This window comes from Archocentrus centrarchus, unplaced genomic scaffold (assembly GCF_007364275.1).
Source record: "Archocentrus centrarchus isolate MPI-CPG fArcCen1 unplaced genomic scaffold, fArcCen1 scaffold_114_ctg1, whole genome shotgun sequence".
NCBI lineage: Eukaryota > Metazoa > Chordata > Actinopteri > Cichliformes > Cichlidae > Archocentrus > Archocentrus centrarchus.
In genome coordinates this window covers 37932-52500 of record NW_022060160.1, presented here as the reverse complement: position 1 = coordinate 52500, position 14569 = coordinate 37932, and the positions used below count along the sequence as shown (strand labels likewise).

Sequence of the window (14569 nt, the reverse complement as noted above, 5' to 3'; positions counted from 1 at the left end):
GAAGAAAAGTGTCAGACAGCAGGGTGAGGCTGAGAGCTGATAAGAAAATGAAGAAAATGAGGAGAGAAAACAAAGAGGAGGAGGAGGGAGGCGAAGGCAGCAGAGAGCACGGTGGAGGACAACAATGGGCGGAAGGGGAAAAACAAAGAGCTGAAGTGAAACATGAAAATCCAGGTTTTTAAACGGGTTTGGGAACTGAAGGAGAAATGAGCCTGTCAACATTACCAGTGCTGCAAATATTATAATCCACATGAGCCTACTCTGCAGGGTATCAGACCAGCTAAAAATGATATTATTATTTATTGGGATGAATTCCTGCTTTTATACCCAAACATTCAACAACTAAAACAAATTTTTCTGTTCAGTAAATAATAATAATGTGCTTCAGTGTTTTTCTGCTGTGCTGTATAACAGTACATTTGAAAATGAATGGGTAATTATATTTTAGCTTTAACATTAAGTGGATTAACCATTACAGAAACATCCAAAATGATTTTGGTAATGTTACCCTGGCTCCTGTTCATTAGAATGCCCACAGATGACAGCTGTCAAAGTGAGGTCATTTCCAGTGTGGATACAATGTATCAGCTTTTAAAAATGAAAAATGAGTCGAATTCAACTTAATTATGATTCACTGCCACCTGCAGAGCAATCATACGGCCCTGCTGTGTAGCGGTAAACACACAAACGATCCCTGATTGGAAACCAGGAGGAGACACAAACGCGCCCTCAGGAGGTCAGCGCTCGGTCCCCGTAATGACCACTGTAGAAACAGTTATTGTACTTCATTCCCACTATTCCCCACAGGGAGCTGCAGAGAAGCCCTGCTCTAAAATGAAAAACACAGTTACATAATTAAAGAACAATCATTTGTGTGGCGCTGATTTCAACAGGCAAAATCTGACAGTGACTGTAAATCAGAACCTCTGCTGCCTGTCCCTGTGGAAGCATCCAGCTCGCCGCTAACAGTTAAAGATGGGACGCTCCTGACGTGGACGTTTCAGACACAACAAGCTGCAGCAGCTGATTGCAGTCCGCTACACATAGACTTCATGTTTTTTCCAATACTGACTGTCCTTAAATACCACAGAATCCAGGCTGAAGCAATCCCTCTGCTTTTTTCCTAATAAAAAAAAACCTCTGCCTTCAGGAAATGAGTTCATTCACTTTAGCCGAGCCGAAGAAGAAGTGCTTCACGTTTGTTTTCTAGCAACGATTGGGGGAGAAGGAGGGAGAGAGGGAGCTTTATGTAATGCATTGGCTGCAGCTCAGATTCCTGCACTGTTGCTCATCTCTACAGCAAAGTCACATGATGAGAGAGAGAGACAGAGAGCAACTAACAGAGAGAGAGAGAGAGACAGAGCGAGACAGAAAAGTAAGGATTAGAAGAACCTACTGAAGACCAATAAGGAACTGTTGTTGTAACAAAAAGCCATTTCAGCTTCATTGAACAATTCTAAACAACTTCCTGGAGTTTTTCTCGACCTCTCGAGCAAAGCAAAGGGTTTACTTTATTTCAGGCTTACTATAAATAAACCAGATTTCTGGAAATGAAATGACTGTGAAACAACTTTGGGGCTCTGAGCCCTGCAGTTAGATGGCTGACCAAAGTGTGCACATTATGTAACCAAGTCCTGTCTGAACAACACAGGCGACTGTCTGTCAGCGTCTCTGCATCATCCACTTCTTAGAGTTCATCTGCTTTAAAGGTCTCTGCAGGCTTTAGGACAGGTCCCAGATGGACACGAGTGAAATGGTGAATGGCTCTCTGGTTTCTTTGCTACTAAGAGGCAGCATCCACATTAATCACCTTCCTTTGAAGAGGAGGAGACTGCTGCTGGATGAAGGCTCAGGGAGGGGCAGTCATGTGTCTCACCCGTCGGGCTTTGACGGGAAAAGGGACAAGAAAAAAAAGAAGAGCACAGAGAGACCACAGCCAACAAACACGACAAAAAGAAAGAGCAGACAAAAGTTAGTAACATGCAGCAGCTGCATTATGGATGCAAAGCATGTGAAAAGAGGCGAGAAGAAATGTTGAGTGCATCATGGGAAAGTCCCCCAGCAGTCTGAGCCTGCAGCAGCACGCCTAAGGGACGGGTCATAACTACACTGCTCAAAAATATTAAAGGAACCCTTTTTAATCAGAGTTCAGCATCAGTCAGTAAACCTCTGTGATACTGATGTGGTCAGTAAGTATCGGGGGGGGTTCATGACATTACCAACAGGTGCAACAATGAGACACCCCCAAACAGGAATGGTTTCACAGGTGGAGGACACACACTTTCCCTCCTCATCTTTTCTGTGTTTCAGTACTTCTGCATTTGGCTAGGGTCAGAGCCACTGCTGGTAGCATGAGGTCATACCTGGACCCTGCAGAGGCTGCACAGGTAGTCCAACTCCTCCAGGATGGCACATCAACACGTGTAATTGGCAGAAGGTCTCCCTGCACAGTCTCAGAGCATGGTATGGCAAAAAAATGCCATATTCATTTTTCACTTCAACTTCTGGGGTGGCTTTGAATTCAGCCTCATTTCCATGAAACAATCCTTCGGATTACACATTTACACATCCTTGAGGATGGGAGTTTGTGCCCAGATTCACACTGGGAGCTGGTCCATAAGACAGGAGCATGATAGCTGTAGGAAGCCACTGATGCCTGCTCTGTGCTGCAGAGGGTTAGGGTTACTGCTCCTCCAGAGCAGAGCCATACTGCCAAATACAAATGACTGCTGATGGAAATAACAACCTTCTTGTGAGCACAAACCTCTGAACTGTAAATTTAAAGCTGACAGAAAGCAGGAATGAGTTCTGCAGCTCTCTGCACCCACCTGACCGGGGTCAAAAATGACGCCGTTACAACGTTGCCTCGTCCAACCAAACAACCTCGAAATGATCAGAATTAGTGACATAAACTGGGAATCAGCACACTCTGGGCTGTGGGAGCATTTATCCAACAACCTTAAATCTCATCAGAATCAGAGTCACACTGAGACTTTGTTTCAATTATGCAGAAGTTAAACTTTGAGATTCCTGCTGAGCCCGACTCCATCTGCTTTATTAATGTTTCTACAGAGATTAGCTCACAGCGAACAATAATCAGCCGATCCAGTCTCTCACCTACATCAGCACCAACAGAAACTCTTATGTGCATATATAATAATAATACAGTGTATGGCTGAGTAAAGGTCATAATCCTAACTGTTAGTACAAAAGTTTAGCATTGAAATATACTTAAAGTAACTAAAGTAAAAATACTCATTGTACTCAAATCCAGTACTTATACATTTATCCCCCTTAAACTACAACTGTGTACATGAACAACAGAACATGCTGTACAGCAGTGCAACACTACAAACTCACACCTTTACTTTTAACGCTTCATTTTCCTTACTATACAACATGTCCTGTCATTGTCCTTCTCCAACTCCCCTTACTTACCTCCTCCCTCCCTCCTATATTTTCTTTTCCTCTCCTCCTCTCCCTGCCCCCCCTCCCGTCAGAACAAACTGAAGCCAAAAGCCTCAACATTCCAAACATTCAACGCAACCCAGACCTCTCTCCGTCCTCCTCTTCTGTGTCTCTCGCTCACACAAACACACAGGAATCCACATGCCTTTCTCCAAGCCTCTCTCTCACTTACAGCTACACACAGGAATCTACCCCCCCCCGGTTGATGGGGTGAATGAGACAGAGTTCACTGAGAGCAAAGACTGAACAGACTCACAGAGCTCACAATAGAAGTCAGTAGAACCAAACACTGACCTAAAATCATCTGTCTTTAAGACCCCCCCCCCCCAAAAAAAAAACAAAAAAAAAAAAACTAACAGGTCCTAAACCTGACGGATTACTCTGAGCTGATTTTAGAGGAAATGCATCATTTAGCTTATGGACCAATCAATCTGACTCATTATAAATAATTAGGTTTGTGTCATCTCTGGACAAACACAACTATATTTAAAGCCATCATCATAAAAGGGGATGAGCATTTTTTCACTCTTTACAACATATTGTTGTTATTTAGGGGGAGTCATGGTTTTTCTTTACTGGGACATCCACACAGGAAAGGCCTCAGAGGAAGGGTCAAAGGTTAAACTGTGATTCAGACTGAGGTCAAATGCAGGTATGAAACCACCAGGTGTAGAGCAGGTAAAACACAAAGACAATCTTTGAGTATACTCTGGCCACTTCATTAGGTACAGCATGGGGCAGAAAGGTGATTTACGTGACTTTGAACGTGGCGTGGAAAGTGGAAGAAAGTAGCCTGATGGTAGGGTCAGAATTTGGCACAAACAACATGAAAGCACTGATGGAGGGATATTTTCTCAGCACCCTTCGAGTGTCTTAATACCAGTTTACCATTGAATAAACCCCACAGTGTACCCGTCACACCCACAGTGTGCTTCCACTTCCAGATAACACACCGTGTCACAAAGTTACAATCATCTCAAACGGGGTTCTTGAACATGACAGTGAGTTCACTGAAGTCAAACGGCCTCCACAGCCAGATCCAATAGAGCAGCTTTGGGACATGGTGGAACAGGAGATCCGTATCACGGATGTGCAGCTGACAGATGTGACGCTGGGACGTCAACATGGACCAAAATCTCTGAGGAATGTTTTCAGCACCTTGTTGAATCTATGCATGAAGAATTAATGCAGTTCTGAAGGCAAAAGGCGGTCCAACCAGTACCAGCGAGGTGTACCTAATGACGTGAAATGACTGATAACTAGACACAGCAGATACTGTTGGAGCAGAGCAGGTAATCACAAAAGGCAGGAACAGGAAGAAAGACCCAAAAAAACCAGCAGGGATGAAACAAAATGAGTATTTTCAAAATAAAATAGGAAATTACAAAAAAACTTTTTTTACTGCTGTGCTGTTTATGCAACTGCAGCAATGCCTGCCTGATTATGCAACACAATAAACGAGGCTGCGCTCACGCCAGCAGGGCCCCCCTGTTGGGCCTGTAAGTCAGTAAAGACTCCCAGCTGCTTATCTGCAGCAGCAACAGAGCAACTGCAGGAGAAATAAAACTTCCATAATTAGACTCATGAACAGAATCTCTTATCCAATCAGCAGCACACGAGCGTGAGTAACCACATTCACAAATGTGCTCGCTGTTAAAGCATTTTGCAGCAGCCTGTATTGTTCTTCAGTGTTTCCTTCAAATACTGCAGTAGGCATATTGATGGCCAATTTTTCAGCTGCTTCTCATGATAAACGGACTGCTGACCGCCCATAAAACCCAACATTCACAGAACATCTGCATCTCTTAGTTTCCATCCATCACTTATGTTTGGTGATACTCGGGTCACAAGACGTCTAGAATTTCAAGTTCAAACACAAACAGAAAAACCTGCGATAGACAGTTTTCACAGTATTAACCATGCTGAGGACATCAGCTGTGGAGTCCTCTCATACAGAAGTGCAATATCCCTCCTCAGTCTGTGCAAATCTTTGTGGTCTCTGCTGTCTGAGTCCATGTTTACGCTCATGTATCCAGATGAACTTCTGTCATGGAGTTAAATTTCTCCTGGGAATCAGCAGAATGTTGAGCCTGGAGCAGGTGATGGTTCTGAGGTCTGAGCTGGAGCTGGTCGAGACAGAGCTGACGGCATTCGAAGAACGTGAGGAGCGCTTGATTTAACACGCCGAGCTTTGAACCGACATCACAGACTGCAGCCAAGTTATGAACAATCAAATATACCTGAAAGTGTGAATGAGGCACGTGCTAGCAGAGCCTAATCCAGGAAACTAGACATCAGTTATATCTGCAGAGTCACAGTTTGATTTAGAGCTAAAAGGTGAGTGAAACATGCCGCTGAGGTCAGGAAGTGTTAACACATATTTGAGAGAAACGCCCAAATTTGAGTCTGTTTTTGACATTTACCTTTTAACTCCTGGGCCGAGAACCAGAGGACTAACGTAACCACTAAGTAACTAGCTCCAGCTCCAAAAGGATGCGCCATGTTCAATAACTGGAAACCTTTAATAGAGACAAACTCGAGTGCGAGACGAGAATTTCTACTTTTGAAACTTTAAGTTTATTTTACTGAAAATATTAACTTCTTCCTTTCTGTTTCTGCCACTGCTGCTGAGTAACAGGTAAAACCTTCAGTGAGTAATTCATCACAGTTTTCAAACAATTACTCAACACTGGCAACGAAACATAAAAGATTACATAAAAATGTTTTTGCTTCATTCACATCTTACTTTTAATGGAGTCCATGCTGCTCTGCTGGATTTCAGATGGAGAATTAGTAACTACTCTGACATCAAAATGTCACTCAAGACTTTGTGGCTTAACTCAGAAAATGAACCCTGGAGACAAAACCGATACACACAAAACACATGTATGCAGCACACACCTGGAGCCATTTAAAACACACACTGCACCATCCATCCTCAAAGCACATGCACCTACATGCAAATGGCACACACACACACACACACACACACCACACACACACACACACACACACACACACACACACACAGGTATGCAGGGTATCATAAGTCTGTCAGTAGTGGGTGGAGGCAGGGGGAGCAGAGACACTCATCCCTCTCAGGAGGTTCAGTGCAGCAGAGTTATCTCAGGCTGAAGGGCCGTAAACTAAAATCTGTTTCTGACATCAAACAGCATTATTGATGAGTCCTGTCACTTTAAATATGTCCACTGTTTGGATTTTGATGCCCAGCAGTTTACTGTTCGCACACAGTCCGTTAACTTTGACACAATGGTCCAGACAGATGGCAAAACGAGGTTTCAGCTAGCACACGTGGACGACCTACATCCCAGGATGCACTTGGTGGGATTCAGCCTGTCAGTGATGGTCACACAGACCAGAGAGCTGCACGAGCCAAAGATGGTTTTAAACTGTCTGAGTAAAGTACAAGTTGAAAAAGTCCGTAGGGTGACGAATGGGGGCGCCATTTTCCGGAGAATTGATTGATCAGCAGGTGTTGGTTTTGTGCATGTTTCTAGTCTCAAAGACAAACTGCTCTGGAATCAGCTTTGCAGCATGAAAATCCAGAGTTAAACCTGAAGCTACCTTGCTACAGCGTGCTCCACAGTACAGACCTGTGGTACTGATAACAGTCACTCTGACTCTTGCCATGAGGCACAGCATAACTATTTGCTTATTTACCAGCTTGACTTTCAAGCATAAATCCTGTATGAGCCAAAACAACAAACAGCAGCAAACTTCACAAAAGAGGCTTCAGTCTGTCTTTGGAGTCAAAGCGAAACCTTCCAACAAACCAACAAATCTGCCAGCAACACGATACATGTGCAGAAGATACATGTGCAGTTGGTGGCAACAACCAGATAAGGACAACTACAAGAGAGAAGATGCTAAAAAGATTTAAAAACTGTGTGCTCCAAAAGTTTGGGACACACACATCATTTATGGATATTTTTTTTTTAAATAAAGCTACACAAGAATTTTGAAAGGTCTCTGAAGATGGGAAGTCATGAAAGGCCCGTCGCTGTGTCCTGATGGTAACAGCTCAGTCACCACAGGGAGGTGTGACACCCTTTCCTCGCCCCGCAGGACTAACAGAGGTGTCATACTGGGATCTGCAGTCTGACTGGAAATAAGTGACAGCTACATTCATCGCAGCTCAAGAGAAACATTCAATAAGCAGTGACGTCACAGGAGCCTCCAGCAAACTTTTCAGCAACCAGATGTTTTCTTTTGGAAATGGAGGCCAGTAAAAAAACAACAATGTTGGTTTTCGCTGTCATGTGGATGCTTTGCAGCAGCAGAGGCTGCAGCCATTAAAAAGCTCAGAGAGAGCTACTGCACTCGGAAATGATTGAAGAAGGAATGCATGTCAAACTGTCAGAAATATGAACATGAATGGGAGAGTTAGCTGTTCTATAAGCCTTCTATTAATGCAGAGGAGTTACATCATTTTCATTTCATTTTAAACTAAGATCAGAAACGATTCTGACAAAAATCAAATAATAAAGGTTTGATCAAAAACTTCATCAGGAGATCCTGAAATTCACACACTTCCAACAATGAATCAAGAATTCCAGCTGAATGCAGGAGCACATTTTTCTAAATGAGCTCATGTTTCCATTTCATGACACTGAAGGCAGTGGGACTCAACCTTGATTTAAAGCGTCCTTCAGTGCCAAACACAGAGTGGACGGCACCATCAGAAAACCTTTGGGTGATTTTCAGTAATCTCCTTTTAATAAAGCTCTGCCTGATAAGCACTGACGATTTCTGCCTGTATAATGTTCTCTCAGCAGCAGCCATGTTCAGCGTCCCTTCTCCCCTCCTCAGATCCACGCTAACAGATCCTCCTTGTGGTTTCTTAAGGGTTTAATGAGCTGCTGGCTGCAGCCTGGCTGGTGGAAACTCGACACACTTCCAAATGCACTCCTTAAACGCATCTGTAATCTGCTCCTTCAGCTCCAACCACGACTATCTGCACACGGTTCTCCAAAAACCATCGTGGACGTTTCCTGTAAGTGTTTGTGTTTTACAGCATGTCTGAGGTGGGATTTATACACAAATGCATCATGAGAGCTTCATAATAAGAACTTCAGTGAGTTTATGTGGTAACATAATGACCTGAAGTTACTTCTTTGGACACCTTTAGCTGGAGGAAGGTTGGATTTTCAGGTCTGCTGCTACCATGGGAAAAAAAGTTCTGCCTAGAACCCCACAGATAGATCGCTTTATTGGTTCCATATTGAGCTGGATAGATTTTAGAGGAGCTGTGCACATTGCAGTTCTGATGATCTTTTATTGGAAATGTGGAGTGTTCATTGAAATTTTTGAAGATGGTTTGACGTCATGTTGTTAACGTTCAGCCTTCAGAGCCAGCTCTGAGTGCAGAGAGGCCAGAGCATTAAAACAAAGCCTATCTGGCTGTAAAGTGGCCATCCCCTGCTTTCTATCAGCACAGCGATGCTGTAGCTTACTGTGCCAAGTTTGCACACATCAGAGCATATGCAGATAGAAAAAGTCTGAGCAGCTTCACTCAGCTTTCTCATTCTGCCAGAGCTCGTCGCCATTCAGGGTCCAACTATAGGCTTCATATGTGGGGACTCTCCATAGCAAAACTATAAAAGCAAGCGGGAACCTACTTTTCCAGTGAATTTGACTCATTCTGGCTCAGTGACAGTATCTCCTGAAAAAATGTAAGTGAAATAAAAATAGAAGAAAAGAGTCAAATCAGACGGAGAGACCAAAAATACTCAGACCAACCCCTCAACACCCACTGGCTTGAAAATCAGGAATGCTGTACACTGAGCTAATTCATGCATTTATTACTTCTAGGCTGGATTATTGTAATTCATTATTCAGGAGACAGACACCCTCTCTACTTTTAAGATTAGGCTTAAAACTTTCCTTTATGATCTAGCTTATAGTTAGGGCTGGATCAGGTGACCCTGAACCCTCCCTTAGTTATGCTGCTATAGGCGCAGGATGTTGGGGTGTTCCCATGATGCACTGTTTCGTTTAATTCACCTTATTTACTCTGTTTATACCCCACTCTGCATTTAATCATTAGTTATTATTAATCTCTGGCTCTCTTCCACAGCATGTCTTTTTTTTTCTCTCCCCTCAGCCCCCCTCAGCAGATGACCCCCCCCTCCCTGAGCCTGGTTCTGCTGGAGGTTTCTTCCTGTTAAAGGGAGTTTTTCCTTCCCACTGTCACCAAGTGCTGCTCATAGGGGGTCGTTCTGACTGTTGGGTTTTCTCTATTGTAGGGTCTTTACCCACAATACAAAGCACCTTGAGGTGACTGTTTGTTGTGATTTGGCGCTATATAAATAAAATTCAATTGAACTGAATTGAAAGCACAAAGTCTCAATATTCAAATGACACAAAGATCCCAGCACCACATTACCAAGAGTATCCTCCCTTTGGACCAGGCTGCATGTTTTGTATGGGCAGCTGTGGAAGACAAATGATATGAAGATGAAGCGAGTTCTGAAAAGCATTTAGTTCATATAAACACAAACACACAGATAGAGCCAATGCAGGGTGAATATTGGACACAAGTACATCCAATGAGGAATTAAAACTATTTCCGACTGCTCCCTTATTCACGAGGGGTGTCCACAGTGGAAGCTCCACATGATTTGATTTGGGAGATTTTTCCTGATGCAGCCCCAAATGGATCTGTGACTCCTGCCGGGATTGAACTGGGAATCTTTCACATGTTGGGTAAACTATGTGAAACAATCTATAAGTTCATTTTAATAAACAACAATAAATTTTATCTGCAGTCACAAGACGAAGCTCAACACATCAGCACTGTCTTAGTTCCCGTTCACGAACCAGACCTCACAGCTGATGCTTGACGGCCTGTGCAGATAGACTTTTTCACTGTTTTACACTCAGACCTACAGACTCCCATATCAGCCAAGTATCCTCGGTGACTAATTTAAGCAGCTTCTTGTATCCAGAGAGAGAACAAAGCAGTTGAAGACTTCAGCTGCTGGTACACAGCGAGCCCCACAGACATGCCTCTGAGCCAAGCTCACCAAGATTGCAGAGCAGAACAGAGTGACTGTCGCCAGCTATAGTCCGAGAAGCTGGAGTTACTGCAGAGGCACCAGTTACACTGCTATCTGCCACAGAGGACTTCATTTACAGAGTTCTTGCTGCCAGAGAAGGAATCTAAATCTGTGCAGAATGCTGCACTCTGAATGTTTCTAAAGAACTTTGACTCGAGCCAAATATTCAGAGTCGTACAAACAAGTTTTAGATTTTGATACTCTTACAGGCCTGTGTTTCAGAGTGTTTCCCACCTCCACAACAATGAGACTCCTCAGATGTTTGCTGATGAACCTGAGAACAAACCTGCTGTGATTCATGTCAGCAGAGGTTTGATGAAGGTTTGGGCATCGTGTGACTTTATGAAGAAATGTAAGTCTGACAGCAGCAGCAGGAGAGTTATGGATGTGGATAGATGCTGCAGCTACACTCAAACACAACCTGCACTTCTAATACTAATGATACTAACATACTGCACTGTTCATATACAAATCATTGGGTTGAGTACAGTGAAATGCCTCCCACTGCTTTTCTTTGTGAGTGCACAGAGGTGTCAGCTCTCACAGTCTGAGCCAAACACTGAGCTCCTGCTGTTGTGCAATCTCTCTGTAGCTGCAGGCTGCTCTCAGAGTCCTTACAAGAAACAGTAAATCAGCTTTTTACCACCTCACATCATAACCATGAAGCTGTTTGAATAAGTGCAGGGGTCTGCCACTCAGTGACTCAACGACAGACTGATAGAAATAACTTTGTTCTTTGTTTGGGGGGAAACGTCCGTCTCACGTTCAAGGTTTCTCCAAGAAATCCCACAGATTAATCACAGCTTCTGAGTTTCTCCTAAACTATCAGCTCACTGTAATATAAACAGCATTTTCTCACATTAGAGGAGCTGGAAGCTCAGACTGGCTCACATTTCATAAAATAACCACTTATTTACTGTAGATTCATATTTTAGGTACAGATGCTCCCAAACTGGCAGCGTTTCAGCCTCTTTAATTTATTACATATGCTGTAAGTCAGACTAACCCAGCTGTGTAAATACGTCAGTACTTTTGTTCATAGTAACCAAAATGTGCTGAAGACTTGTGCAAAGTTCCCGGAGCTGAACAGCTGCATTGTTACCACTAAAAGAGGTCGTGCTGTAAGTTTGTACTTGCCTGTTTGTTTGCAGGATTACTTAAAAGTTATGGATGGATTTTTACCAGAGGTGGGGTTTGGCCCGGCCTTAGAGGAGATTAACTTTTGGAGGTGATCCAGATGTGGATCCAGGAATTTTGGGGAAGTTTCTTTGCCACTGAGAGATAAGCCAAAGTTAATAACTTGGCAAATCAAATTAAAAAAAGAAAAATTGGGAGACATCATCGCGATGATCTCATAAACTAACCGTTCATGCATCGTGTGGAGGGAATTTTCAGCCTTACTCATATGTCAGCTGTTGGGGAAATGCATGTAAAAAAAACTGTGTGTAGATGTTCTTCAAATACTTGCATATCACAGACAATAACCAGCTCAGATATCACATAAACTGCTGGCAGGAAGCATACAAACATGCTTCAGATGAGTAAAGAGGTTTTAAGAGGGTTTTTAAGTTCAAGGTCACAGTCATTTATGTTTGTAATGTGCTTTGCTAATATTTCAATTTTTTCAAACACACCTAAATAAGGTTGATGATGGTGACAGTGAAAGGGCTGCTGTCAGCCATCAGTTCAGGCCTGTAAGGTGAGCTGACCGAGTGCTGAACATGAAATAAACCAAACATGATCCCAGTGCAGGTTGAAGAGGTCATCAGCACACAACACACACACCACACAACACACACACACACACACACCACCACACCACACACACCCACACACACACACACACACACACACACACACACCAAAGAAGGTTCTGCAGACACACCTCACCATGTAGGACTCTCACAATATAAGTGGAAATCCTGCTCTCTGATTGGCTCGTAGGCGTCCATTAGATTCTATGCATGTTCACTTTGTTAGCAAACTGTTCTAAATCTGTGCTCGAGGTGCAGTCAGTTACAGCAACACCACCTGCTTCAGTCTGCTCACTGACAGTAACACACTGTAAGCTGTGCTGCACCAACTACTGACACACTAAAACATGAAACACACACATGCAGGAGAGATGATAATGAGCGCTCTCTTTACATGAGTTCAAGTTAAACATCCAGAAGAGCTCATTTCCTCCTGTATTTAAGCATTAAAAGTGATTTATGTTCACTTTGGTGCAAAGCATGGCTCTGATTAACTTTTCACTTTGGTGCTAAAGCTGTTCCACATTATTCCTCTAAAAGGCTTCACAGCTCCTGCCATTAAGGACTCTTCCAGCTAAGTACTGCATATGCATATATATTATCAGCAGAGATGCACCCCAAACAGTTCTGCACTTGTACGCATCCTGCAGCACTTTATTTCAGTCCACCCAAACTGTCCCTCCCCAGCAGCAGCCTTTAGCACTCATGCTAAACTGAAATCACTGACTGGGTGCTTCGGTTCGTCTGCCCAACTGTAACTGTTAACTGTAATTTCCCCATTGTGGGATCATAAAAGTATCATCATCATCATCATTACCAACATTCAAAACAGTTTCACATCCTAATGTAAAAATGATGCTAAGCAGCTACATATTTGATATCTTTCTTTCACTATGGCCTAAACAGTTACTTTAATATCTGCTTACCTTATACTTTCAAACAGATATTTACTTTCTGCATAATTCAAGCAGACTAATTCAGAGATCCAGGTCACTGCAGAGCTGCAGGGAGGCTGGTGTCAGAAGGTTTTTGGCTTTTTTTTAATTACCATCTTCAGCCATTTGCAGCCTTGGTTGGTAACTGACATGAAACATGCAATATATTTTGTGCCAGGGTTCCCCTCAGCACTATCAAACACACTAGTATATTTCATAGAAGCAGCTGAGGGTCCAACACCAACGGACAGATGAACCATGAAGGAAGTCAGTAAAAGAAGTCATCACAGTTCAAACTCCTTCAGTCTGTGGAAAGCAACTATTATCAGCTCATTGTGAATATATCCACAAACCTGTTGCAAACACAACGGCATACACAGGTATAATTCAGATTATATGACACTGGTTACAAGTAACAACAACAATGATGCCCCAACTGTGTGCTGTCAAACACACTGTGGGAGAGGGAACGAAAACAGATCCTAAAAAACACCTGAACAGAACCTTGGATTTAAACCTTCTTGGCTTTCAGTTTTTTACAATGAGCTTCCATCTATAACAGAAATATGTCTCTGCTGCTTTAGAACCACATCATGGCCACTGAACTGAACCTACTTTTCATGTTCAGAATCCTGACTTATAACTTATCAGCTTTGGTTTTGCCTGTAGGTTAATAATAATTCACTGACTATTTTATTCCCTACATATTTTCCTATAATATTGCCAGAATTCCAACAGCGGCTGCTCTCTGTCCGCACCTTTCTTTTCTGACATTTCTCTTATTGCCATGTTGCAGGGCAGGACTTTCCCTGTGGAGCTGTTTGGGCTCGGGATCATTTCCCTGCATCTTTCTCAGTGTAACAAAGCAGAGATGTGAGCGGTCCTGTTCCTGTAGGCCTCGGTCTGCAGCACAGGCACAGATTTCAGCTCTGCTTCCATCCTGAGTTTCCCCGCGCTTTAAGCGCTCCTGTCTCAGTCCTTTCAGACCCACAGAGAGGATCAGCTGTTTTACCTGTCCGCAGTTTCCCTCCGGATCCACACCAGCAGCGAGCCCCGCTCCGCTTTGATTTTCTCGGAGTCCAGTCCGGCTGCTCTTCTGTTTGTCGTCCGAGACAGACGGCGGAGCTCACAGGATCATGGTGGAGAAGGGTAAACAGCGGCTTTACCTCCCGGATGGTTCTCTGTAGCGACCTTTTACCGCACTCCCTTTGCTCTTATTCTAGTCTTACGGCAGCAGTAACGCTGAAAGTAAAAGATCTGCACGCACCAAAGAGAGTGAGACAGAAAAAAAAGTTTCTGTGTATTTACATCACATCCCGTCTCCGAGGAGGAG

At 43.4% G+C, this 14569-nt stretch overlaps 1 pseudogene; it reads right to left on the bottom strand.

Moving 5' to 3' along the window:
• Positions 1–14387, bottom strand: part of LOC115775390 (discoidin domain-containing receptor 2-like) — a 22478-nt pseudogene extending 8091 nt beyond the window's left edge.
• Between the last annotated feature and the right edge of the window lie 182 nt (positions 14388–14569).